At 37.2% G+C, this 27,027-nt stretch overlaps 1 protein-coding gene across 16 annotated transcripts in view; it reads left to right on the plus strand.

Moving 5' to 3' along the window:
* Positions 1-346: 346 nt before the first annotated feature.
* Mbnl1 (muscleblind like splicing regulator 1) overlaps positions 347-27,027 on the plus strand; it is a 172,996-nt gene continuing 146,315 nt past the window's right edge. For 8 of the 16 annotated variants that reach the window (XM_028763505.1, XM_028763506.1, XM_028763507.1 and 5 more), the window contains exon 1: positions 350-460. The gene's annotated coding sequence lies outside the window, so the exon portion shown is untranslated. Of the gene's footprint in view, positions 461-26,299; positions 26,379-27,027 lie in introns of all 16 variants that reach the window. The other 8 variants (XM_028763500.1, XM_028763508.1, XM_028763504.1 and 5 more) reach the window with 3 other exon arrangements.

Raw genomic sequence — 27,027 nt, forward strand, 5'->3', positions numbered from 1 at the left:
AGCAACTTTATGTCCCATGTGCCAGTTCCACCATCTCCCACATAGGACAGAATTTTTTTCCCAGTTCTGTTTTTTTTCTCTGAGTATCATTTTGGCACAATGAACTATTTCCTTACACAAATGAGCACTGCTTGATATAAGTTTACATGTCAATAACTGGTCTTCTCTAAATGTCAGTAAATATGTGTATGAATTAATTGTGTATGAGGAGATGCACAAATTATAGCTCAGTCTCCATGATTATGAGGACCTTGTGAGTCGTTTCTCTTTTTTGTAGGATTTATGAAGCATAACGACTGGTATTCTGCAACTTCCTCTTTTCATGTACTATCCGTTTGCAGAGCAAAACCCCCATGTATTTGCCACTTGTAGAGTCTAGCAGGAAGCAGAGTTGTCTGAGGTGCTGGTCGCTCACCAGCAATGGAGCAGATCGACAGCCAGCTGTAAATGGGGCCCAGAGGTAAGAACATCATGTCTTTTGCTACTTTTCACTTCATTATTTATATTCCTATTTCTATGCCAATAATACAATGACACGGATGCTGGCCAGATTACAAACTAGCCTGTGTAAGTCTCTCATGTAGATAGTAAATTTTTTTAAATGACAAATTTAATCAATTTGCCAAGCTTTAACATCACATTTAAGATTTTGGTAAGTTGCAAAAAATTAAGTTTTTTTTTTGATCTGAAAGTTATTATAGCTGCAAAACAAAGTACTGTCTCCTTTTTTTGTAGGTAACTCTCCATACAGATAACTCTTGCACAAACATCTGTATTATTAATAAATTTGAATGTTTATCTATTCCTCCCACCAGTAGATTTCTGACATTAATAAATCCTCTTACAGCTCTATTTTTTTATGCTTTATTAATCAAACATTTTTCTTTTTAAAAAATTCTATATTATTTTACACACCATAAAATGATGTTATTTAACATCTAGCATTTGGGAATATTGTTTTCTTTCATTAAATTGTGGTATATAATTTTAAAAAATGATTTGAAATCTAAATCAAGTGCATGATCTTAAAATCTAAATAAGAAAATCTAACTCTCCTAATAGGGCAGTTTGCATTTATAAAACTTTGATAGAGTAAAAAAGAAAATGAAGATAATTCGTACTAGTAATTATGAATCAAACCACTCTGGTTTCATGAGTCAAATTCTAAAATGGCGTAAGTCCTAAAAAACACTGTCTTCTGATTTGTGCAAGTCTGAGAAGCTGCTTGTGCATGTTACCTATATTTAACTGTGTATTCAAATGTAGAAACTTAATCTTTCTTGTAGCAGCCTTTGGTTTCTTTAAGTTTTCTAAAATTATTATATCACACTGAAGTTAACAAGCAGAATTTTAGAAAGAACAATGTTACTCAAGAGCACTGTTCAGTTACACACGCGGGGTTTGCCAAGTTTGCCAGTAAAATTTACTAAACTTAAACAACTTATGAAAATGACATACATCACACATTTACTGTTGGAGGTTTGCTAAAAGAAACATCTGGACTCACATATCTGAAAGCACATTTAATTTTACTTTTAAAAGAGATAGTCATGGCCTCCAGTAAAGGGAATCAGCAACGTCTCCTTTCTTGCTGAATCTTGTTTTCACAGTGCTAATAATACCTTGCTAGTGTTGTTGCAGTTCCTGGTATCTACTTACTGTTTAAAACCATTACCACACACTGGGCTCTGACCAGAATCACTGTCTTTTCATTATGGTTCAGAAATGCAAATACTTAGTGTTATAAGTTCAGGAAAGTAGTTGATAATGCGAGTTGGACATTCTAACCATAATGTAGAGTAAGTTGGTAGTCTAGCGATAACATGATGTCTCTTCATCATTAAGTATTGCATAATAACTCAATAATACTTCTATCTGAATATGATTATGTTAATTCAACAACTGAATTTTAAAGTCTATCAATAACCACATTTTCAAATACCCATACTTTTAATCATGAAACATTTTGGTATCATTAACTACTGGTTATTGTGAGTGTGCTATGAATTATGTGACATCACAATTCATATGGGATAAGAACCACGAGAAAATTATGGAGTAAGTTGATCACCTCTGTAACTCAGGGCAGTAAAAGAAGGCCGAGGCCATAGAGAACATGCTGTCTTCTTGGCAGGGAAGATTTGTTGTTGATGTGAATTATGATGTCTGATTTAGCAGCCTGCTTCTAGATTGTGGAAAATAAGTTTAGAATTTCTTCTTTGAAAACAATCTATTTACGGACAGGAAATCTGAGTGTTTGTTCGGTTGTCTCCAGGAGACGTGAATGTTCAAGGGACATTTGCTCAATATTAGTGTTGTGTTTCTTCCTTCAGAAACTCATTTAAGCAGAGCACTTAGAGTGTGCATACGAATCAAGAGTGTTTGAGGTGGAGTTAGAAAGAATTTTGTAAGTTATATATTTCTAGGGAACAAATTTTGAATCTTGATACATACATGTATCCATGTTTCATGGGATTGCATTTCTGTGACACAATTGTAAGAATGATAGTTGAAACTGTATATCTGCTGTATATCAAATCTTAACAAACCCTATTTGTTAAGAACACATGGGAGATATGTCAAGGATATATGAGAGGATGGAAGCCTGCAGATACTGATTAAGTTCAGAGAAGGTAGGTGTCTCTCACACCCTGGTAATTGCCAAATGGCCCACTAGGAAAGAGAGTGAACTGATTGTCATGAGTGCTATCCCAGCCTAATCAGTAGCCAAGTGCACTTTAAAAAAAGAGCTTACTTGAAACACTAATTATATAATATTATATATACTATATATACAAATGAATAATTTCCAAAAGAACATCATAATGCTGTCTTTCCTCGCTTCCTTTTCCTTCCTTCCTTCCTTCCTTCCTTCCTTCCTTCCTTTCTTTCTTTCTTTCTTTCTTTCTTTCTTTCCTTCTCCTAATTTATTTCTTTTCTTCTTTCTTATTTTGTTTTTCCTTCATTCAGCCATTACCCCATGTTCAAGAAGAAGAAATTTAGTTGTCTGGGTAGAATATGAAATGTATGAGAACTAAAAAAATGAAATTATTTGAATTTTAAAATCTTCTGCCTTTAGAATAGTTGGATCTTCTAGCTTTTCAAAACCAAATGTGTGTCCTTTACCTCGAATATTCTCATGTTTTATCAGTATAACTTAAAAGTAAGTGCCAAATGTAGCATATTTGAATTTAATATATTACATATATATATATATGTTTATATATAAATATAATATATTTGTCCTGAACAAATGAGAAAATAATATGTACAAAAATGTAGAATACAAGTAAATGCAAAGAAAGAATTGCATATTAATTTATGAAATTATTTGTGTAAAAATAAAAATATAAGTAACCTTATTCTGTTGCTGGATGTATCTGTCTTTCCAATGCTAATGACATACACTTCCAATTTGTACATCTTAGCTGTAGGGGAACAGTTAAAAGTATTATTTCCTGGCTTTCATGCCTTTAAAATGTAAATTTTCTTTTGGGAATGACTGTTACATTTCTTTCACTAGCCTGGCACTGATGCCGTTTAGTTTCTATTCATTTTATTGTTGTTTTAGTTTGTTTGTTTGTATTTGATATTTTGCATGCACTAAACCTTGGTCCTTAAATTCGATGCCGTTCGTATCCCTTTCAGTTTTCTTTCCATCATTGTAAACATGAACTTTTTAATTTTATATATTTTTACTTTTAATATTATTGCAAAAATTGCTTTTTATTTTTAAATCCAAGCATAATGAGAGATTGCATTATAGTTGAATACTTATGTCAGAATTGAAAAAAGCAGATGAGAATGGAGTTGGTGGTTGTCGGAGGTCTGTTGGTGTGGGTACCTGGGCTGGAATGAGTTTCTTCCCTCGCTGACATTTCACTTACAGATTTTTCACTGGGAGCCTTCACTTGTGCTTTATTCTGTTGCTACCACATCCTCAAAAATTCTTTTCACCCTAGAAACAAGTGCAGCCATGTGGTCCACAAAAACATCACTGCAGCTTGTTCTGATCCCGAATAAATCGTATAAAACTTCAGCAGTACACCTTATTCATTCAATTTGCCTTTACACAAGAAAATAATTTTAAGCAAGCTATTCATCCTTTCCTTTCATGGCAGAAAGATCTGAATGAGGAAAGTAAGAAAAGCACTCTCTGTGATAATGTTGCCAAGTAAAGAAAATGTGTTTTTTTCAAATACATACTCGCAACTTTTACTAATTTTCAAAATTATAATTTGAGTAGAATGATTCATACCTGCAATCCCAACATAAAGGAGGCTGAAGACAGAGAATTACTATGATTTTGCTATGTTTTTTGTTTTGCTTGTTTTGTTTTCAGGTTTGCCATGCTATGTCATGAGTTCAGAGCCATATTTGGATACAAAACGAGAACTTTCCTTGAAAAATGATAAAATAAAATAAAAATAATTTCAAGCCCCAAAGTGTCATGAAATACTTTTAAATGTATCTTGTGTATTTTGCTCTGTTTCATAGTCAATACCCCAGTTTTCTTTCTATAATCATTCATTTGCTCTGACTTTTTGATCACAAGGCTCTTTCTTTCCATGTACAATCCTAAGTACACTAGCAGATACATTAACAATGATCGACTCCATAAGTCTTTACTCCATAAGTCTGTCCCTATTTCAATTTTGTTATTTAATAATATCCTTTATAATGTTATCCCTCCAGTAACCAATTCAATCTAGAGTTGATAATCACATTTAGTGAATATCTCTTTTTATTTTTAATTGGCAAATAAAATCTCATATATTTATTGTGCAGAGCATATTGTTTTGAATCGTGTCTATACTTGTAAAGGGTAATTCCAGATAATTAGCATATGTATTTCTCCACATATTTATTTTATTTTATTGTTAAAACACTCAAGACCTATTTTCTTGGCAATTTTCACAGATACTAAACATTGCAATTAACAGTCACAGTACTGAATACTTTACCTTCTATCTCTCTTTAGTTTGGAATATTTTCATGCCATTATCTCTTGTAAAACTTAAGGATTTAAAGCATACGGTCTTCACCTTTTAAATTTTTCATAAAGCTTAAATATATAGTTAATTGCTATAATTTGCATGTAGTGTGTTGGCACATGAATAAATTGTATAATGTTCAAATCAAGGTAAACATATATATTTCAAATACTTATTATTTTCTTATGGGGAAAGTATCTCTTATGGTAGCTTTTTAAAAAATAAATGAACGTAACTGTTACCCATAACATGCTTAATCTTGCTAGCATATTTCTGATTGGCCTTTGATGTTTTTGTTCTTTATTTTTTGGGTTTTTGTTTTGTTTTGTTCTGTTCTGTTCTGTTTTGCTTTTTTCTTGCCTCCTCTTTGGAGTGGTCATACACTTTTTGGCTTGCCTCCCGTTGGGATAGTCACACATTTTTTGGCTCGCCTCCTGTTTGGCGTGATCATACATTTTCTGCAGCAGTCTTGTAGAGCTCTTGCTTCCTCCCATGCTACCATGTGGAAAGATTCTTACACTCACCTGTCTTGCACCAACAATGTCAGTTTTATTGCCTTTTTGAGGTGTTGCCTGCAATTTCCCATTATACAATGGCAACTTCCCAACAAAAAAAAATTTGTCTTGGACATAATAGTGATATTCTTGTCTAATGTAATCTTTATTGTGAAGTTTAACAAGTACTTATCTTGCAAAAACACCATCTTTCAACTGTGAAACTTCCTTTGTGCTCACATGTTGTTTCCAAGCTATTACAGGCCAAAGAATCTTTTCTTCCACACTGGTTTATTTATGTCACCATCTATGTTGCTGGGCTCTGTGAACTTGCAGCTTTTTCTGTGACTTGTAATTGTTTATTGCCTTGATTATTTCGTGTCAAATTGTACACATTTGGCCATAAAGGTCTCGCTTATTCTGTTTTTTATGTCCTTATGGTATTCACCAGTAATATTAGTGATCTTTATCTTATATTTTGCATGAAAAGATATACTAAATTGTCACAACATCCATCCAGTTGCATCTCAAAAATCTTTTGCCATGTCTTTAGTTGGCAGAGCTAAAAATATGGTCCCTGCCACTCATATATTTGGCTTCATGACCCTTTCCCCAAAAGATATGTACACAAACCTGTACATATATATGCTTATATCAATATACATATGTGAAAACATTTCTATCCATGCAAATATTTCTATACTTCCTGGGTATTCTGAACTCATTCTGATTATCTTTAGGTAAAACCATCTTTATAGGCATTTTTCTTACTCTGCCCTTTCCAGATTTGCTTCTTTTCCCATGATGAGTTAGTTCCCTGTAGTTTGACAACTTTGACATGCTCATACACTGACTCAGTTCCATACACTACAGCTAAAATAACATCAGAACTTCTACTGAGAAGGGAGCCCAGGGATTCTGTGCAATTGTTTGTCATTCTCCCAAATATCATCAAATAATTGTTTATGAATTACTTGGCTCATTGTTTCCTTCCTACCGTCTGTTTCCTTCCTAAGCATCGTGACTATACTATTAATTAAGTTTGCTTCAGATCAGTTCTAGGTTTAGAATTTTAAATAATTATATTCTTCTTGGTTTAATTTTATTTTTGACTTCATTTATTTGTTTTAAATGTTTTATTTGTTTTCAAACTGTACAGAAAAACCACAGCCAGTTCTACTAATAACTCAATACATCTTGACTTAAATGTTGTGGATATAATTCAGAAACACCTGCTTGAGTTATATATTGAACTTTATTTTTTAATTCAAGTTAAATACATTTATATTGTATCTTAGCTAAGATTATTATTTTGGTATTACAAAAATGAAAACTCCAGGATGTAAACTGGATATTTATAGCTGTTCTTTACACATTTATCATTCTCCAGCTTTTTTTATGTTTAATGCGCACATGGAATCACATTTCCAGAATAAATCATTATGCAAAAAAGAAAAGTAGAAACCATGAAATCTGTACATCCTATACACAGTGAAAAATCTGCCATCTTATATGTAATACGAGAATATCCCTTTACTCAGACTTCCTATAGTCTACTCATGAGTTTACAACTACAAACATACCCTAATATTTGTGTTAGGTAGACAAAATACATTTTGAATTTCTGTCCATTAACTTACTGACTGTAGTCTTAAGTAAGTGACTTGCTTCTTCTCTTCAAATATCTAGCCTTAACCCTCTCAAGCTTATTGATTCAGGGTGTTTTGAGCATGTTCATTTCTCTTTCTTTAATTTTATACTAATTTGAAATAATAGAAAAACTACACTTCCTGAACTGTCTGCCAGTGTCTAGGCTCATGTGTCAGAATGACTATCAATCAGCACAGTCTGATATTAACAGAAGTCAATATCCCAACATCCTCCTAGATGGACCCTTTCCCTTCCCACATATTTCTCTGCCTCACCCACTAGAATGAACACTAACTAGTACCCTTATCCTAGTTAATGCAGTTACCCTCAGCTGTTTTCCAACTATCAGCAAGATTATGAACTAGGTCCAAAGCAAGTCTGGAAGGGTTCTCCTTCCACACCCTGTGGACACTAGACCACACTGTGGTGTTTGTTCTGATAAACTCTTTTTACTCTTGTGTGCCTGCCAGCATGGCCTGATCATTTACAAATTAAACCATATTACTCTCTCCTCAGAAATCCTCTAAATGGTTTCCATTTTAATTAGGAAGAGATCCAAAATCCTAGCTACAGCTGGGTCTTGATCTCTGCATACATGTCCTTTCTCAAACATACTTTCCGTATCTCCTGGCCCCACCCTTCATTTTTACCACACCATGTTCCAAGCTCATGCCTGACCCAGGTTTTTTCTTTCTTTTCCCCTCACACTCATTTCTCTTTCTCTAGCATCCTCTTCCCGTACACGACGACACAATAGTTTATTCATATCTCAGCTCAAACATCTCCCTAGACGTTGCCTATCATTACCATCTACATATTTAGTTGCAGCAGACTGCATAGGAGCTCCCTATCATTTTTTTCTATTTTCAGTTTTTGATGTTTCCTTGAGACTGGGTCACAATATGAAGCTCAGACTGGCATACAACCCATGCTACTCCTACCTCAGCCTCCCCACTGCTGGAAATATAGTTGCAGAGTGTGCATGCCACTGGAGCCTTCTTTCCTTCCTCCATCCCTTCCTTCCTTCTCCCTCCCTTTTTCCCTCTTTTCTTCCTTCCTCTTCCTTCCTCTCTCCTTCACTTCTTTTTTTCTTCCTCTTTACTATTCTTATTAGCACATTTTTTAAAAAAAAATGTGTTTTGATTTTGTTTTTCAGACTAATTCTCATTGTGTAAGATTGTCAGACTGCAACTTGATAGGTAGTCCAGGCTGGGCTCAAATTCAGAGATCCACCTGCCTCAGCCTCTTAAGTACTGAGATTAAAGAATGGACCACCATGGCTGATTTGGATCTATTTTTAAAAGTTTGCTTTTGCCTGTATGTTTTTCTTAACAGAAGGCAAGCTCCTTTGTTGTTTATGCTGTGCCCCGTTTTTAGTACATTGCATAGCACATAATTCATGCTCAATAAGTAAATGATAGGCAAGTCCAACATTTCACCAATTCTAAGCTGCATATACAAATCAAATACATAAAATAAAAAAAGCTGGATCTCATGGCTGCCTGAGAGAGGCCTTGGTTATGGCTGAACTCCATGCAGTTGTCAGGTGGAGAAACTGCTCTTGTTGAATCAAAGGAACTGAAACCAAACTGTGGTCCCAGGAGACAGTAAATAGACCAAGATGTTCTTTTTTTTTTCCTCCCTTTCTCTGTCATCCTGTGCTTGCTTTTTTTCCACTGAGCTAAAAACAGACAAGTTCACAGTGTCTGCCACTAGCATTTCAGAATCCTGGAAGGGAGAGGGTAATACTTTGTGCTGCTTTTCCCACTGTCTTCAATTCATTCCCCTAGACTACCACCAAGAAATCCACGTGACATTCTTTGACAGTTAGAGGTCATGGCTATCCATAAGTCTATCTCTGTCAGAATGCTTTCCTGATTAAGCATGCTGTTTTGTAATACTTCCTGGATCTAGTTTTGATCTTGAGGTTGATTACAGAACTACTCTAGGGAAACTGACTTTCTTGTGTATTTAAAATATAAACTAGAAAGAAATAAACTCATGCCTTGGTTCCTGATATTACTGATGATGCTGATGAGATGATTGTGATGATGAAGTACTGAAAAATTTTTGTGCTGTTATTTTTCAGGTGCTTCAATAGCTTCAACAATTCTGTAAAATTAGAGCTGCTCACATTTTTCATACATAAGAAAAACATACAAATTCAGAGATAGGATAGGTGGATAAAGTCACAAAACTTGATTCTGGTGTGTTTATCTCCAAGCTGGATCTTCACTAACTGTCGATACCACCTGTTTTACTTAGTGTTTGATAAGGAAATCTGGCCAACTTATGGCTTGGATGCAGACAAGGATGCTCACATTTATGGTGCAGCTCTGACTTAGAAAAACTCTAAATAGGTGAGCACTGTACACAGACAGCAGCAATGACACACTGAAGGCTCTCTGAAGAATGACACACTAAATAATATAATTAAATTACAATCACAAGGACAATTCCTGGCGTTGTTTAATGAGCAGAAACATTTGCATCTAGATAAGGCGATCAGTTAAGACAAGATCAGGAAATTTCAGAGAAAATTCAAGGAACTGAGAAGCAACTCCAGAATTCCATGACTTTGATATGGAGCCATTTGGAGCCATTTTCACATGCTGTATTCCTACCCGGAGTTGGGACGTGACACTAACTGCTGTATGTGAAGACTTTAAATCTAGCAAGAAGCTTTGATTTTCATTTTGAAGTGTCTCCATGTGCATGTTTCTAAAGCCAGAGAGGCAGTAATATCTTACACCAAGTTTTCATCCTCGAGGTGCCCGCAGTCTAAATAGAAGAAGTACTGGATAAAACAGTAAAAAAAAGCCCTTTCCGAGAGGTCCTTATGATGATGATTATGTCTAGGCCATTCAGCAGAGTTCTATAATGGAGACAAAGGATAAAGGCTTTTCTCATGTGTGGTTTCTCAAGATTGCTTCTTTAAAGGGATGATATTTAAGGCAATAACAAAGAATAACAAAGAAGTGTCATTGCCAGGCCCAGGGCAGGACTGAACTGAATTTGACAGATCAGAAAGCAGAATGGGGTTTAGGTCTCAGTGTGTTATGGGAAGGAAGGGTCTTGAACTGATATTCAGAAATGGTTAGGTCATATAGATTAGGGGCCAAGAGACAAAGTTGTACACTGTGAGCAAACATTGGCAATGATATGCACATGTGTGAATTGGGGGCAGAAATGCACAGAGAGACCCATTATCTCTGACTAACACAGGGCAGGGCAGGGAACGCTGCTGTGTGAAAAGCAGCAGCAATTACTACCCAGGTCAGAAGGTTCCTTGGAGATAAATTATTATATTAGATGAATTGCAGATAAGACAGGCTTACCTTCAGAGGTTAACTACACATTTTTGCCCTTTCATTTCTGTAATAGGTCAAGTTTGATAAAAAGTGTAAAGGGTTCAAAATTATTTAAATTTGTTAGATTAAGATTTTTGAGAAGAAATTGTTACCAGATAATTGAGTATTGCTCTAGCCATTTGAATATATGTATACCAGTATCTAGTGACAGCCATCATGAACCTTAATTTCTGTATGCAAATAAAGTAGAAAAGGCTATTTTCCAGCCCCCAGAGACAACCTCTTTGATGTGTCCTCATTTGTTCCTTCCAAAGCATCAGTGGTTGTTGAACACTAGGAGTACCAGCACACTTTTTTATAAGTAGGGGTTATAAATTTCCTCTGATCATTAAAATTACCCCCAAGAGATGTAAACAACCTAAACAGTTGCCTTTAAGTCATCATTAGTTGGACCAAACTTCTGCGGATCATGGGCTGAGGGACATGAACTAATGAGGAACTATTGAATGCATTACTGATAAATATGTTTTTAGTTGGTTTATCAGCCCCACTGTCAGTTAGCAAGGGAGCACAGAACAAATGCTCAGGTTGAGGAGGTCCTTAGTGGCTAAAGTACTTGCTGTGCAAGCTGGATCTGAGCTAGAACCCCATGAGCCAGGTAGAGTGGCTCATACCACTAACACCAGCACTGGGCTGATGGAAACAGCAGGATTGCTGGGACCTCACTGGACAGTCAGTCTAGACTACTGGCAAATTCCAGGTCAGTAGTAGACCCTGTGTAAAAATCCAAAAAAGTGGATGGTGCCTGAAAAAGGACGCTGAGGTGGATCTCTGGCCTCCACAGACATGTACATGAAACTATGTCTACACATCCGCACATGTATCCACACCACAGGAGCAAGTACACATAGAAACACTTACACACACACACACACACACACACACACACACACACACACACACAATCTTGCTCTCATACTTTTGTCTTTAAAAGTTAATGACATGAAATATGAATCTTTTTATTCCTGGCTTAAGTCAAAACCTGGCAATAAAATTTTACTAGCTAGTATTGGACAAAAGGTATATGCTAAAAGATTGACCATGATTGAACTAGGAAGTCACACTCTTTGCTTTCTTTAGGCAGACAGACAGGCACAATGTAGGATTATAAACTCAGCTTCAAACACTTCTGCCTCTCCACTAAATGAAAACATAAAACGGAATAAACCTTTGTTGTACTGATTCTACAGAGACACGAAGGGCTTACTAGCTAACAGATCAATGCATTTCATCTTACTATACCTCTCTGGCTCTGATGATTCACCATATTATGACATTTTTGCCTAATATAAAACGGTATGTGATCCCAAATGCATGTGTATGGGAGAATAAACTCATAAATATGTACACTGCGTATGAGAGAACATGACGATACTTAGGCAAGTTCCTGGCTAGAGCAGAATAATCCAGGAGCATGAGAGTTTGAGAACATTGGATTTTCTGCAGTCAGAATGGTATGTACTTTCTTCATTCATGTATCTGTTGTCAAATGCTCAGGTTGATTCCACAACAACTATTTTAATTGTGTAACAATGAACACCGTTATCAGTGTTATGTTTCTACAAAAAACTGATTTGTTTTATTTACATGTATAGGAAATAGTGAGTTTGCTAGATCATATATAATTTTCATTTTCAGTTTTGTAAATATGGCAGTTCACATTCTTAACAGGAGTGTAAAGGATTCTGTTATCTTTACAACCAAAACAAAAAAAAATGCTTATATTTTGATTTTCAGTAATAGTCATTCTAACCAGAGGGAGGTGGTACTTCATTTCTAAGAGAATTAAATGTATTCACCACATACAAATACATGATAACTATGGGAAGTCAAACATATGTTAACAAGCTAGATGTTACAATTCTTCAATGTGTAATTTCAAGAAATCATGTTGTGCATAATAAATGCATACAATTTTGTCGATTTAAAAATAAATCAGTTGACTAAAAAGAGTAGTATACATGTGTTGAAATGAACTAGATTCTAGGGAGAGAATGTGGGAGGAGCACACGGCTGGAGGCCTAACAAGTTAGCTCAGGCTGATTAATATCTTCCAGGAGTCTCTATAATGGAGGCCTTCCTGGAAAACAAGAGGCCTCATCACCTGCCATGTTTTGCTTTGCTACTCCTCCTCACTAGCAACCCATCATGTTAGAGAAGAATACCTTTCATAGGTAATGTCTTTCTGGTGTGAGTCTATCATTCCTGTAGCACAGGCATTTGCATGAACAGGTTCTCTGCCACACATAAACCACATTTTTACTCCCAGAGTTCTAAGCAGCCCCTTGACTCATGTTACTCAAAAGACACAAGAAGATGACTGAATTTTCCATCTTGGACCAAATTACTGGAGCATATATAAACAAACCAAGCCCATATGATAAGGCCCTTATGACCCCACAGGCAGTAGTTTCTATGCAACAGTCTATTGTAGTCTTCTTAAAATTGGTATATGTTCTTGGTTAATTTGGTTTGTTTTCTCCTATTGTTTCTTGTAAAGTATGTAAAGATACTGAATTTTTCAAAAGGTGTGCATTGGATGATAAGGAGCAATGATTTTCTATTTGGGCTGATACCCTGGTTTGAACTGAGCATTAATGTTGTGACACAGGATCAAAGAATGGTATTTCTCAGTTATCTTTCATTGAAGAAAATTTTGGGGTGTCTTTAAAGTAATATCCTACTGTTCTGTTAAAAGACCTCAAATAACCTTTTTTAATGATTGGACTATCTTATAATCAATAGCTGCATGTTTCTTACACTTTTTAGTTTGAGTCCTCATATTCTGATCAGATGTGAAGCTGAATAGGTAGTGTTTGAAAAATGTTCTGTATTCTTTTAATTCATAATTACTTTCCCCTTAAAGTAACAATAGTAACCATAATATACCAAAGATCTGATCACAAAGTCATTTATAGTCATAATTTCATGAAGTAGAGGGTGAATAACTTTCACTGAAAACTGCAACTTGAAGGGATTATTTGAATCCCATGCCTCTTTATTGTGCAAGAACCGATACTTTGGAGGAACAGTATTTCCTTAAATAATAATCCACTCTTTCTTGATCTGGTTCTTTCAAAATTGTTGTTTCATACACAGGCAGGTCAAGGTCCACCAGGTTGGAGGAGGGGTATCGTTAAGTTCTGCTGCGAGTGGAAGCCAAAGACTAAGTCAGTAGGACAGGAGGCAGCCAAAAACAAGTCTCAGGCAATAAGACTCTTACCTGTGGGAAATGGCTCAGGTGCTATATTCAATAAGTGTACACCTGTTGCTACAAGCTCCAACAAAGATTTTTCTGCCCGAGTCAACAGTTTGTTTAGCAGTAAACACACTGATGTCTTTGGCTGCTTATTTCTTAGTGAGGACAATTCTGGTTATGTCACAAGTACATATGTGCTTCTGTTAAGTAGTACTTTAGGTTATTATCCATGTATGAGTAGGATGTCAGGCCCAAGGTGCCCTTTATTTAAACATGCTCAAGTCTAACCTAGCAAAACGGACCTTCCATTGCCTTCATGAAGAACTTAGTATTTGGTGACCCTAAAATTACTTTCAGTTTCTAACAGACAGATTCACCAGAACTTTGCAAGGGCAAACAGGCTACAAATGATCTCCCAAGGGAGAAAGGTGTCCTGACTAAATTTCTAGTTGAAATTATCTTTAGAATACTGCAGTCTATGAAAAGAGATGAGCAGTGAGTCCAGCCTCTTTCATATAGTTAAGTTTTACTTTATTTAATTGTAAAGAATGAATGCCATGCAGGGAAGTTTGTTTTATTGGTTTTTTTTTTGTTTTGTTTTTTTTTTTGTTTTGTTTTTTTTTTATAAATAATTTATTTATTTTTGAACATGAAATGCTTTTTTATAGCATGTTTCACAAGGGGAGGGGGTAAGAGGGGCCAGATGGTGGAAAAGTACAAAATCTTCTTGGCCTGTGCCTTGAAACATGTCATGGTCTATACTGTACACTGCCTTGAATTATGATCTACCTGCTGTTCTTCAGAAGATATGGTACACTGCTTGAGTTATGGTCTCCCTGCTATTCTTAAGATGATATGGTACACTGCTTTGAGTCTATCTGCAGTTGCTAAGCAGGATCTTGCAGTTGCCAAGCTTCAGAGGACATTGTGCAGGTGGGAAAGGTAGGGGGTGAGGGTAAGGGCGAGGGTCCTGGCTTCTGGCATCTCCCCCTTCTCTGTTTAGTTAGAGAAGGCATCTTATGATCAATCCCAACTATGTGAATTTTGAATTTGGATGTCTAATTATGGGGGGTCTTAGACAAGTTCACAACCCCAAAACACTGATGTGAGACGAGTCACATCGATGGTCGAAGGTTTTAGGCTGTCGACGATGGACAATTTCCTAGACAAATACCAGTTACCAATGTTAAATCAGGACCAGATAAACCATCTAAACAATCCCATAACCCCAAAAGAAATAGAAGCAGCCATTAAAAGTCTCCCTACAAAGAAAAGCCCGGGACCAGACGGTTTTAGTGCAGAATTCTATCAGACCTTCAAGGAAGACCTAATTCCAATTCTTTTTAAACTATTCCACAAAATAGAAACAGAAGGTACATTACCCAACTCATTCTTTGAAGCCACAATTACACTCATACCTAAGCCACACAAAGACCCAACAAAGAAAGAGAACTTCAGGCCGATCTCTCTTATGAACATTGATTCAAAATTACTCAATAAAATTCTAGCGAACCGAATCCAAGAACACATCAAAACAATTATCCATCATGATCAAGTTGGCTTCATCCCAGGAATGCAGGGTTGGTTCAATATTCGGAAATCCATCAATGTAATCCATTATATAAACAAACTCAAAGAAAAAAACCACATGATCATCTCACTAGATGCTGAGAAAGCATTTGACAAAATTCAACACCCCTTCATGATAAAAGTCTTGGAAAGGTCAGGAATTCAAGATCCATACCTAAACATAGTAAAAGCAATATACAGCAAACCAGTAGCCAGCATTAAACTAAATGGAGAGAAACTTGAAGCAATCCCACTAAGATCAGGGACTAGGCAAGGCTGCCCACTCTCCCCCTACTTATTTAATATAGTATTGGAAGTCCTAGCCAGAGCAATTAGGCAACACAAGGAGGTCAAAGGGATACAAATTGGAAAGGAAGAAGTCAAAATCTCACTATTTGCAGATGATATGATAGTGTACTTAAGTGACCCCAAAACTTCCACCAGAGAACTCCTAAACCTGATAAACAACTTTAGCAAAGTGGCTGGATATAAAATTAACTCAAGCAAATCAGTAGCCTTCCTCTACTCAAAAGATAAACTGGCTGAGAAAGAAATTATGGAAATGACACCCTTCAAAATAGTCACAGATAATATAAAATACCTAGGTGTGAACCTAACCAAGCAAGTAAAAGACCTGTATGACAAGAACTTCATTCCCCTGAAGAAAGAAATCGAAGCAGATCTTAGAAGATGGAAAGATCTCCCATGCTCATGGATTGGAAGGATTAATATAGTAAAAATGGCTATTTTGCCAAAAGCCATCTACAGATTTAATGCAATCCCCATCAAAATTCCCACTCAATTCTTCTCAGAGATAGAAAGAGCAATCTTAAAATTTATTTGGAATAACAAAAAACCCAGGATTGCGAAAACTACTCTCAGCAATAAAAGAACTTCTGGAGGAATCACCATCCCTGACTTCAAGCTGTACTACAAAGCGATAGTGATAAAAACTGCATGGTATTGGAACAGAGACAGGCAGGAGGATCAGTGGAATAGAATAGAAGACCCAGAAATGAACCCCCATACCTATGGTCACTTGATCTTTGACAAAGGGGCTAAAACCATCGAATGGAAAAAAGATAGCATTTTCAACAAATGGTGCTGGTCCAACTGGTTGTCAGCATGTAGAAAAAAGCAAATTGATCCATACTTATCTCCTTGTACAAAGCTCAATTCCAAATGGATTAAGGACCTCCACTTAAAACCAGCCACACTGAAACTAATAGAAGAGAAACTGGGAAAAAGCCTGGAATACATAGGCACAGGGAAAAAGTTCCTGAACAGAACACCAATGGCCTGTGCTCTAAGAACAAAAATTGACAAATGGGACCTCATAAAGCTGCAAAGCTTCTGTAAAGCAAAGGACACAGTCAATAGGACAGAGCGGCAACCAACAGATTGGGAAAAGATCTTCACCGACCCTACATCTGATAAAGGGCTAATATCCAAGGTATACAAAGAACTGAAGAAATTAGACTCTAGACAATCAAAGAACCCTATTAAAAAACGGAGCACAGAGCTGAACAAAGAATTCTCAACTGAGAAAGTTCGAATGGTTGAGAAGCACCTAAAGAAGTGTTCAGGATCACTAGTCATCAGGGAAATGCAAATAAAAACAACACTGAGATTCCACCTTACACCAGTCAGAATGGCTAAGATCAAAAACACAGGTGACAGCACATGTTGGCGAGGATGTGGAGAAAGAGGAACACTCCTCCACTGTTGGTGGGATTGTAAACTGGTACAACCACTATGGAAGGCAGTATGGCGATATCTCAGAAAATTGAACATAGTGTTACCTGGGGACCCAGCTATACCACTCCTGGGCATATACCCAAAAGAAGTTTCACCATACAACAGGGACACATGCTCCACCATGTTCATAGCAGCCTTATTTATAATAGCCAGAAGTTGGAAAGAACCCAGATGCCCTTCGACAGAAGAATGGATGCAGAAAATGTGGTACATTTATACAATGGAATACTACTCAGCTATTAAGAACAATCAGTTCACAAAATTCCTAGGCAAATGGATGGAGCTGGAAAATATCATCTTGAGTGAGATGACCCAATCTCAAAAGAACATACTTGGTATGCACTCATTGATAAGTGGATATTAGACCAAAAGCTCACAATGTCTAAGAACCTACATACAGACCACATAAAACTCACATAGAAGAAGGAAGACCAAAGTATGAATTCGTTGGTCCTTTCTAGAAGGAGTATCAAAAGTTTCAACCAGAACTCCCAAAGTCTAAACCAGAGAACACAAAGGGAGGGACTCACACACCTGTATAGGGAATTGAGGGTGTCCTTGTTAGACTTCAGTGAAAGTGGAGGGCCAAGGTCCCCGAAAATTTGGATTCCCTACTGTGTGGGAATTCGAGAGCAGGGAGATGGGACTGGGAGGATGTTTGGAGCACACCATCACAAAAATTAGGAGGAGTGGGTATGGGATAAAGGATCTTGGGGGAGAATGAGAAAGGAGATAACATTGAAAGGTAAATACGTATAATACCCAATAAAAAACCCACACAGATAAAGGATTTTTTTAAAAAAGGGAGTTTACTTATCTTAAATTAATTTCAAAAGTTTCTAGGAGTTGCAAATTGGCTAAGATCCTATTTTAAGCTCTCCACAAAAGAACTTAAATCTCTGATCAATATTCTCAAGAGAGAGGTAAACCCTAACTTCCTCAACAGTTAATTGACAGAAGAGAGGTAATCTCACAAAAAGTAGAAAAAGCTATTTTTTTTTTTGTTTTTATTTTTTTTTTTGTTTTTTTTTTTTGGAGTGTGGGTGTTTGAAGCTGTGGAAGGAAGTTACACTCTACATGGGAGTAAGCTTGTGGGTGGCACTTATAGACTAGCTGAGAATAATCACGCATAAATATCTTTACAGTGTTGCCTTGAAGATTCAATACACTTCTATTATAGGCACTTGATATATTATTTGAAATAAGCACATATTAGCTTATATCCAGGAACAGATAAATGGTAACTACATCAAGGACAAACAATTTTTTAAAAGGAACTTTTAACTATGGCAAAACAAAATATAATACAATTGAATTTTCAGTTTTTTTCAAACATCATTTCAAAAGCTTGCAATTTACATGCCTTGAAAATATTAAAGACAGCAGTATTTGTCTGTTAATGTCACTGCTTTAAAAGATTCATTCTACAAAATGAATGAAAGTAACACCAAAAACCATAGCAAGGGCCAGGGTGAAGTAGTAATAATAATCAGGCACAGATTTCTGATAACCTTGTCTTGAAGGACTTCTTACCACTTAGGAGAAACAAAGTCACTATTTCATGTAACTAGTAATAGAATTCTGCCCTTAGAAAAGGAGAGGCTTTGATGATTCATATGTCTGTAAGTCTAGACATTTGAATCTGATGGTAAAAGAGAATGCTAATAATAATAACAATAATAATAATAGGGGCAGGAGTAGCGTCTCAGTGATTGAATGCTTACTGAGACTGCTTAAAGAACACACAGCACTCACACAGCAGCTCACAAATACCTGTAACTCCAATTCAAGGAGCTCTGCCCCCTTCTTTTGACTTCTGAGAGTTCCTGCACTTGCATGAGTACACACATATTTACTTAGACACACACATACACACACACAGTTGAATGTATACTCTCATAGAGTATACTTAGAGATCAGTGTCTGATCCAACTCATTAGTTTTATGAATTTCATTCACATCTCAACACATGTAACTGGTCAAAACTTATGATTTCAAAACCATTGCCATTGCTGAACTGCACCTTTCAAGTTGTGTAGCGTCTACTCTTGTTCACCCTACGGGAAGCTGGGATTGTGCCAGCCATTCCACAACTTCTTATAGCCTAAATAGGAAATTTGAGAGCAATAATGTTTAGCATGAAAGCACGGCATCGTCTGGTGTTCTGGAAGCTAAGAACTGAAAGGTTTGAAAAGGGAAAAGAATGTTCTTCCTTATCTAAGGATGTGTGGTACTCAGAAGCTGGAGGATTTGTCTACTGCTGCTCTGCACTGCTGGTGCCTTTTGTGGATGCATGGGTGTTCAGGCCCATCCAGTTACAGCTGGTAGTCCATCTGGATTGAGGGCAAACTCACAGCATTATACTGTACTTTAAGACTGGAAACAGAAACATCAACTGAAAATCAAGTGAGGCACTTCTTGTTAATTTATGTGTATGATTTACATGTGGAAGTGTGTTAACTGAGTTCCCTTCATATTGCTTCATATTATAAAATGTTGCAGAATACACAAAATTGGATTTGGATACTTCATACTTGAGTACACATAAGGGAAGTGCCAGAACACTTATTTTCTTTGACTCTCTGATGTCACTCTTGAAGGATTTTTGTGACATGTTTCTGTAGCAGAGATAAGGCAAGGAATTCAAAGTAACAATAACTCAAACACTTAAAACCTGTAGGATTGTCTTCCATGAGTTGTCTACTTTAAAACCTGCTGACCGCTAGTGCATACCTAAGGGAGTAAACCTACTTTGTTTGCCTGAGAAGCACTGCTACAAAGCAGGTGTGTGGCTAAATGTCTTCTTCCTTTACCAACGCTGCTCTCCACAACTATGGTAACTCCTCACCTTCTAGACACATTTGTACACCAATTTGCTCAAACCTATTTTCTTATAGAGACTACTGTTCTATTCTGCCAACTAAATTTTACCCATCCAAAGCAGAAACTGAGTAGACAGATTGCCTCTGATCCCAAATGACATCCATTTTTGAATACTAGCATGCAGTAGTAAGCTGAAAGCTGGAACCAGCTAGGGGGCTTTATGATAACTATATGCTGGGCCCACTTCTGTTAATCTAGGCTTTTGTCTATTGTTCAAAATGTTGACAGCCACAGGTCTAATTTCAGTCACCTCCTTTCTATCAGCATCCTGTGTAACTCTGTGAGGTTTGAAGTCATGTCAGAGTGTCTAAGGTCTGAGGATTCAGAAGCTTCTATTCTTCCTTTTATTTCAGGAGGGAAATAGAAAGGACAAGGAGTGTGCTGAGGAGTTTGCAGAGGAGAGGAGGTGGTATCCTTCCCCAGGGTGCTCAGAACTATTCCAATTAGCAGTTCATCAGGGTGAACAAGCTGTCCTTTGTGTAAGCAAATGCTATCTGTTCTTGCCTAGGTGCAAATGAGTTTAAAGAGATAATCTCCTCTCATCTAGTGAAGATTTGTTACTATAGGCTTAAGAAGGTTAGGAGAGAAAGTTGCAAGGCCCCATGAGACTCACTGAGGCAATGCTGTTTGGGAGCCAAGCCTCTAGGAAACAGGCATGACAAATAGGCTTTCATAGAACAGTATGATTGCCCTGACAACCAAATTTTCTCTTCATATTGCTGGGTGCTGAGTGGTAGGTGTATGCATCTCATCAAATCACTTATCTGTCTCTTGGTCCTTTATGACATTTCTCTGATTATTTTCCCCCTCTGCCATGAAGCTGTTAACAATTGTTGGATAATTATACCACTTGTAAATGGCCACTTGTTAGATGGCCATGAAGACCAAGGCCTTGCCTAGCCCAGTCCTCTTTGCCACCTGCTTACACGAGAAATATGTCAGCTCTATTGTACGTAACTGAATTGCTGCATTTGTTGCATGTTTTCTAATCAGAATTCTTACCAATCAGTATTCTTACTAAATCTATCCCCACCTTCAGACTAACAGAACATCTTGAGGAAGACAGAGAGAAGGGAAGGAGAAAGAGAGAGAGAGAGAGAGAGAGAGAGAGAGAGAGAGAGAGAGAGAGAGAGATATGGAGAGGGAGATAGAGAGAGAGATCACACAATGTCAGAAATATAGAATATTATAAAAACTCAAAAGAAAGGAACGTCAAGCATAAGTGGAGACCCATAAAATATATTCTGGAGATAAAAAAAATCATCTCCAGATATTTTTATCATATTTATAAGAGTATCATCTTTAAGAATTAATAAGGTAGTTGCCATCTCTTTCATAGAAAACAGAGACTTTCTATAATAAATAGTATTATATATGTTTAGAGTACATGGGAGAACTAAATTATATATACATTAACATTTTTAGTGATAAGACCAACAAGCTACACCTTTAAAAAGAATTGCCAGGGAATTCTGTATTAAGCAACAGCACATCACGGTATGGCATAACAGAAAGTATTTCACAACATTGCTTATAAAGTACATAGCATAAGCAAAAACAGATAAAATGTCCACTTTAGACTGCTTGCTACTTGTATCCCAGTTAACTTTGTATGTTTTATTTACTAAAAGCCATATTACATATGTTTCTATAATTAGTCCCCCAGCCATGGCAGAATTTTATCTTAGACATATTAGTTTAGAAATCTGTCATGTGTTACTTAACGATTTGAGGAATTTCCTGTGTAATTCTGCAGGACAGCAGGCTTGACCTCTCATGAGCTGTGAGGCTTTGGTCAGAGGATCAACTCTCCAGCCTGATATTATATGAAAGATGATGATTACAGTGATCAACATGAGAGATGCCGTTTGTTCCCTACGGTTGTATTACAAAGTTGGGCTGCGGAGCCGACTCAGAGCTCGTGCTTGCTTCGTGTGCTAGTTAGCTTCAACTTGTCAGCTAGTCAGCCTGACATAATCTAGCATCACCGGAGAGACTAAGTGAGGACTGGTCTTGACCAGGTGGCCTGTGGGCATGTCTGTGGGGGGATTGTCTTTATTGCTAATCGAGATCACAAAAAGCTAGCCCACTATGGACAACACTGCACTATAGTCAAGGACCCAGCCCTTATAAGAGAGGACAGAGCTAAGCTGAGAGCTAACAAGGATGTGTTCATCCTTTCTTCTCTTGACTATGGATTTGATGCTCCAAGGTTTTCCCCCTACTCATTGTTTCGTAGTTCCTTTTTTACGATTATATTTACTAAACATCCCTGAAATAATGGACTAGAAGTAGAATTATAAGCCAAATCAACCTTTTCTTCCTCTATGCTGCTTTTTGTCAGGTTACATCATAACAAAAAAACAAAACCAGCCCATCTTGTAAGCAGCAGGCCTGAGAACTGGAGTTCTGAACCCAAGAGCCCATGTAAATGCACAGTGGGCCTAGTAACCGTGACTGTAATTCTAGTACTGAGATACCAGGGACTCAGGATGTCTAGATCAAGCTGGTTGGCTTGACAAGTTCTATCAGTGACCTCTGGGTTCAAGTGAGAGACCCTGACTCCAAAAAAACCTTGGAAATTGGGTGAAGAAGATTTCCTATATCAGCTTGTGGTCTCCATGCACATGCTCACACCTGGAAATGAGTCCAATATTCTCTCTCCAGTAACTCTGAATTTTCTTTGTTGTGTTAGTCCCAAGTAAGAGACTGGCCACACATAGAGATACCACATATTCCAATTGCCTCAAAGCTCAGAGGTTACTATTGCATGCATATTCTTCAATTCTAGGGAATAAAAATCACAACACATGGGGTACTATATTGCTAAAGGTGTTTAACCAAAGTCCTTTCTGTTGCTGCACTACCTGATGCTTGCGTCCGCTCGACTTTCTTGACAGTACCACTTAATCTCAGCAGTGGCCCACTTCCTGCCTTCTGTTCTGAGACTAGACCATATCAAATGACGGTGGAGAACAGCCTGGTTATCTTTATGAGAAGCAAACTTGCACTACGTGCCTCTGCCCCGACCACATCCACTATAGCCAACACAAGCATGCTTCTCGCTGAGCCAAAATGTTGTGGTCCTAGCCTTGCATGTTCAGAGTGACTCGTTTAAGATTCTTGTCTCCTCTTGCTTGATTATAAATCTTCGAGGTTAGGCATCCCATTTCTGTTTCCTTGCCCTCAGATTTCCAGCCCTACCGTGAGCTTGGGACTGTTCTTTTTCTAGGCAATCCTTGTTTTACTCAGGACATGACTGGCTCAGTCTGGGTTATCCCATGGGACACACACACATCCCTGTTCAACCTGCTTGGTTTTATTTAAAAATACTCCTCTCCATCTGTAAGCATCCCTGTGCTTTTCTTTTTATACATTATTTATTTGTTTGTTGTCCCCCACACCCGCCCCCTACACAGAGAATACAATCGCTTGAGGAAAGTGATTGTTCTGTGTTCTCCTCCAAACACAGAATCTAGAATTAGTAGCTGGTTAAGTTGATGGTCATTAAACACTTGGGCAATGAATGGAGGCACTGCGTGTGTGTGTGCGTGTGTGTGTGTGTGTGTGTGTGTGTGTGTGTGTAAGTGCTTTCTGTATGGAAAGAAGAAAAAAGGGGAAAAACAAAGAATGAAAGAGAGGAAAGAAGGTAGAATAGAGAAATAACAGCAATCTTAGAAACCTAAAGCAGTTGATGCTCAGAAGAAACAGAGGAAACAGGCCTATGACAGGACTTCATTGTCTTAAATGTACAGGACAATGAGAATTAAGTCTAACAGCACTGATGTGGGTCCTGGTCCGCTTCAATGGTTTCTCTTCCTGTTAAGAGAGCAGGTCAATTATTTCTAACACTCCATACTACTCCCATTCCCATGCTTCTAAAATCTTTATCTTGATGTATCCCCAAAGACTTAATCACCAGACTTATCTTCTAGGTAACTTATAAAATATATGATTAAATTAATATTTATAATGTTTCAATTTTATAAATATTGGAAATAGATATGAAACTAATTTTTTGTAATTTCTACAATTAATGGAGTATGTTTCACATTGTGTTATATAATATATAATGCAAGATGTGTTACTTATATTTACATTATGGACAATGAACTTGCTTTGTGTGTAAAACATATCATCATCCTTGAAGATAAACAGACACATAAATAGATTCATACAACATTGTTGAGTATAGCAATTCAGCTGGTGAAGAAATCTGAATTCAGGCTACGGATATTACCCTTTTCCTTGCGTGAAATATAACGTAGGTACAAATGCATAGGCTTAAAATTGACTCTTTATTCTAGAAGCTTCTTCTCTTAGACATTTTTTACTTAAGTATGATAAGGAAGCATAGGAACTGAAGCTAGATTCTGGTTTTGATACTATTATGCAATCAATTTAATCAGTATTATCATATATATTATATTGTGATATTACATATTATATAACTACATTACTATAAACTATTATTGCATCCTGGTATAATAAAAATTAATTATAGGTGTTTCAAAGGGATCTTATATTTCCATTTTTTAAAACTATCTTTCTTGGGTTTAGATGATATATGGAAAGAGGAGGTAGAAAAGAGGTTATAGGAAGAGCAGAGGGAGCTTTCTGAGCTGTGCATTCTGGTACAGAGAACAAAGTACACAGTGTTCACAGTGCAAACACTCTTACACGAGTCTTAAAGATTCCCATTTGGCTGAAAAAAATATATATATTACTCTTTCTTTTATCTATATTATTGGAAAACAAGAACCTGATATTATCTGCAAAAATCATGTTCCCTGATTGTATTCCTCTTGCACTCATTGACAAAATTAAGACTTGAAAGAACTGAAATATCTCAGGAAGCTGCTGTGTATACCTTCTGCTTTACCTAACAAATGTAGTCTTATTTTATCTGAAATTGTTTTCTATAATCTCCCTTCCCTTCTGAAAATGGCTTCCCTTTTGTGCTTATGGATGTGTGCATTCATGAGCCTGCAGACTCTAACAACAACTCACAGTATAAGAGAAACCTAAGTGCTCTCCTGACACTGAAGAAGAGCCAGTAGATTCTAAATGGAGTAGCTATTAGCTTTTTATCACTATAACGATTTTTTACTAGTTTCCACAATTTGAAATATGACTATTGTTAGTTGAAAGAAACATGCTTTAATATTTTTAACATATGAGTGGATGCCTTGCTTTTCAGTGGAATAAAACAGGTTAGGCTTACTAATGGCAACATTGTTTCAGGCCTTAATTTATTTTGGCTCATGTCTAAGGTTTAGATTGGCTTGGATGTCTTGTCATAGGTTTCTTTTTCTCTGTAAAATAACATTTTCCTTTGATTTGCTCTTTACTAGAACATTCTATTGTTTCTAACATTCAGGTGCCTTTCTTGTATTTCTTTTTGTTCTATTTGATGGAGCAGAAAATTTTAGTCTGTTTCAATTTTTCTTTGTTTCTAGCAGTTCCTCATCCTGCAGTGTTAGAGTTGATAGATTTCCCTTTTGTACTACATATAGGTTCAAAGTCCTGTTTTTTTACTATGTTCAATTGCAAAGGGCAAATTTTCTAGCACATGGGAAAAAAAAAAGGCCAACAAGTCTCTAACTTGGGAAGGGTCTGAGCACAACTCTAAATTAATCCTTCAAACAGGATTAGGTCCAGGCAGTTCAGTGGCCTGTCTGAGGAGGGAGGCAAGGACACTAACTCACATAGCAGCAGGTGCAAAGGTAGCCTGCATTGTCAGGAAGTCAGAACTCTAACTCTAACCATTTGGTGGAAAATGGGAAGCAACTGAAAACATGGAAAGGCTAGTAGCAATCCAGTAGGCTAAGCTAGGACCTTGGGAGTTTCCCAAGGTCCCTCCCTTCCTCCGTCCCTGCATGAGTCAATTTTCCAGTGGGTCTACACCCATGTACCCTTCCTTTGCCAACATCCCTGAATACATTCCCAGTAACCCTCTAAGCATTTGCCAAAGATCTTTCTTGAATGCAAGTACAGACTCCACCCTATCGCCCTGGTCCTGCAAACTAGTTCATAGTTTGCTGAATAATGCTGAAGCTCCTGGCTTCATCTCCTGCCTACACATTAATCTCCTTCTACAGAAAGGGATAGAAGAGATGACTCTATTGATTCTACATGGCATTGAAACAGATAGGTTTCTTGCAAGTGCTGTGCACCTTCCTCTACTGTCCCAGGGCCCACTTGTGCCACTCCCTTGTGCCTATGTATGTGTGCACAGGGAAGCCAGGGGTCTAGATTAAGTGCCTTCTGAAATTTACTTTAAAAGTAAATTTTATATACTTTTGAGTGTCTCTCATTAAATCTGGAATTCAGTGTTGGCTAATGAGCTGTGAATATCTGTCATTCTCTATCTGATTCCAGCACTGTGGCGACAGACCCTTGCCTAGCTGTTTGGAATCTGAACTCACGTTCTCAGGCCTGAGATCCAGCTCCTTTACAAGTGAGTTATCTCCCTAGCCAGCTAGCTGCTCTAGGCAACTCTCCTTTTATCTTATTAACTTCTACACATCTTCCAAGGTGCTTGTAAAAATTCCTCCAGGGAGCCTTCCTTCCTTTTCCCAAGGGCATTTTGGATTTTTGCCTACCATCTCAGCATCACCTCTCTGGTGCTCTTCCCTACCACGCTGCTCCACAAAGTACAATCCCTGTACTCTTATCCTCCTGTACTTACCTCCATCCTACCTATACTTAACACTTTCTGCCATAGCCAACATTCCACCTAGCTGCTGGAACCAATGCCAAGAAAGTCCCCAGGCGAAGGTGGTTACTAATTGTCAGTTAGAAACTCCCAGTCTCTGTTCTCTGAGAAAATGTTAGTGTCATTCTACTTTTGTTTCCATTGTTGGGTTCTTGGGTACTTTTAATAATTAACACCGAGAAGTGGTACTAGTTAATTAATTAATTATTTCAGGAAGGGATCAGTAAGCAGCATTAAGTCAGTGTTTCAAGGACCAGCAGAGGATAGAGAACTTAGATCTGTTACTGGTACCTCTGTAAACTACTTGAGTCTCTCTCTCTCTCTCTCTCTCTCTCTCTCTCTCTCTCTCTCTCTCTCTCTCTCTCTCTCTCTCTCTCTCTCTCTCTCTCTC

This window comes from Grammomys surdaster, unplaced genomic scaffold, assembly GCF_004785775.1.
Source record: "Grammomys surdaster isolate TR1022 unplaced genomic scaffold, NIH_TR_1.0 139, whole genome shotgun sequence".
In the NCBI taxonomy this organism is placed as follows: domain Eukaryota; kingdom Metazoa; phylum Chordata; class Mammalia; order Rodentia; family Muridae; genus Grammomys; species Grammomys surdaster.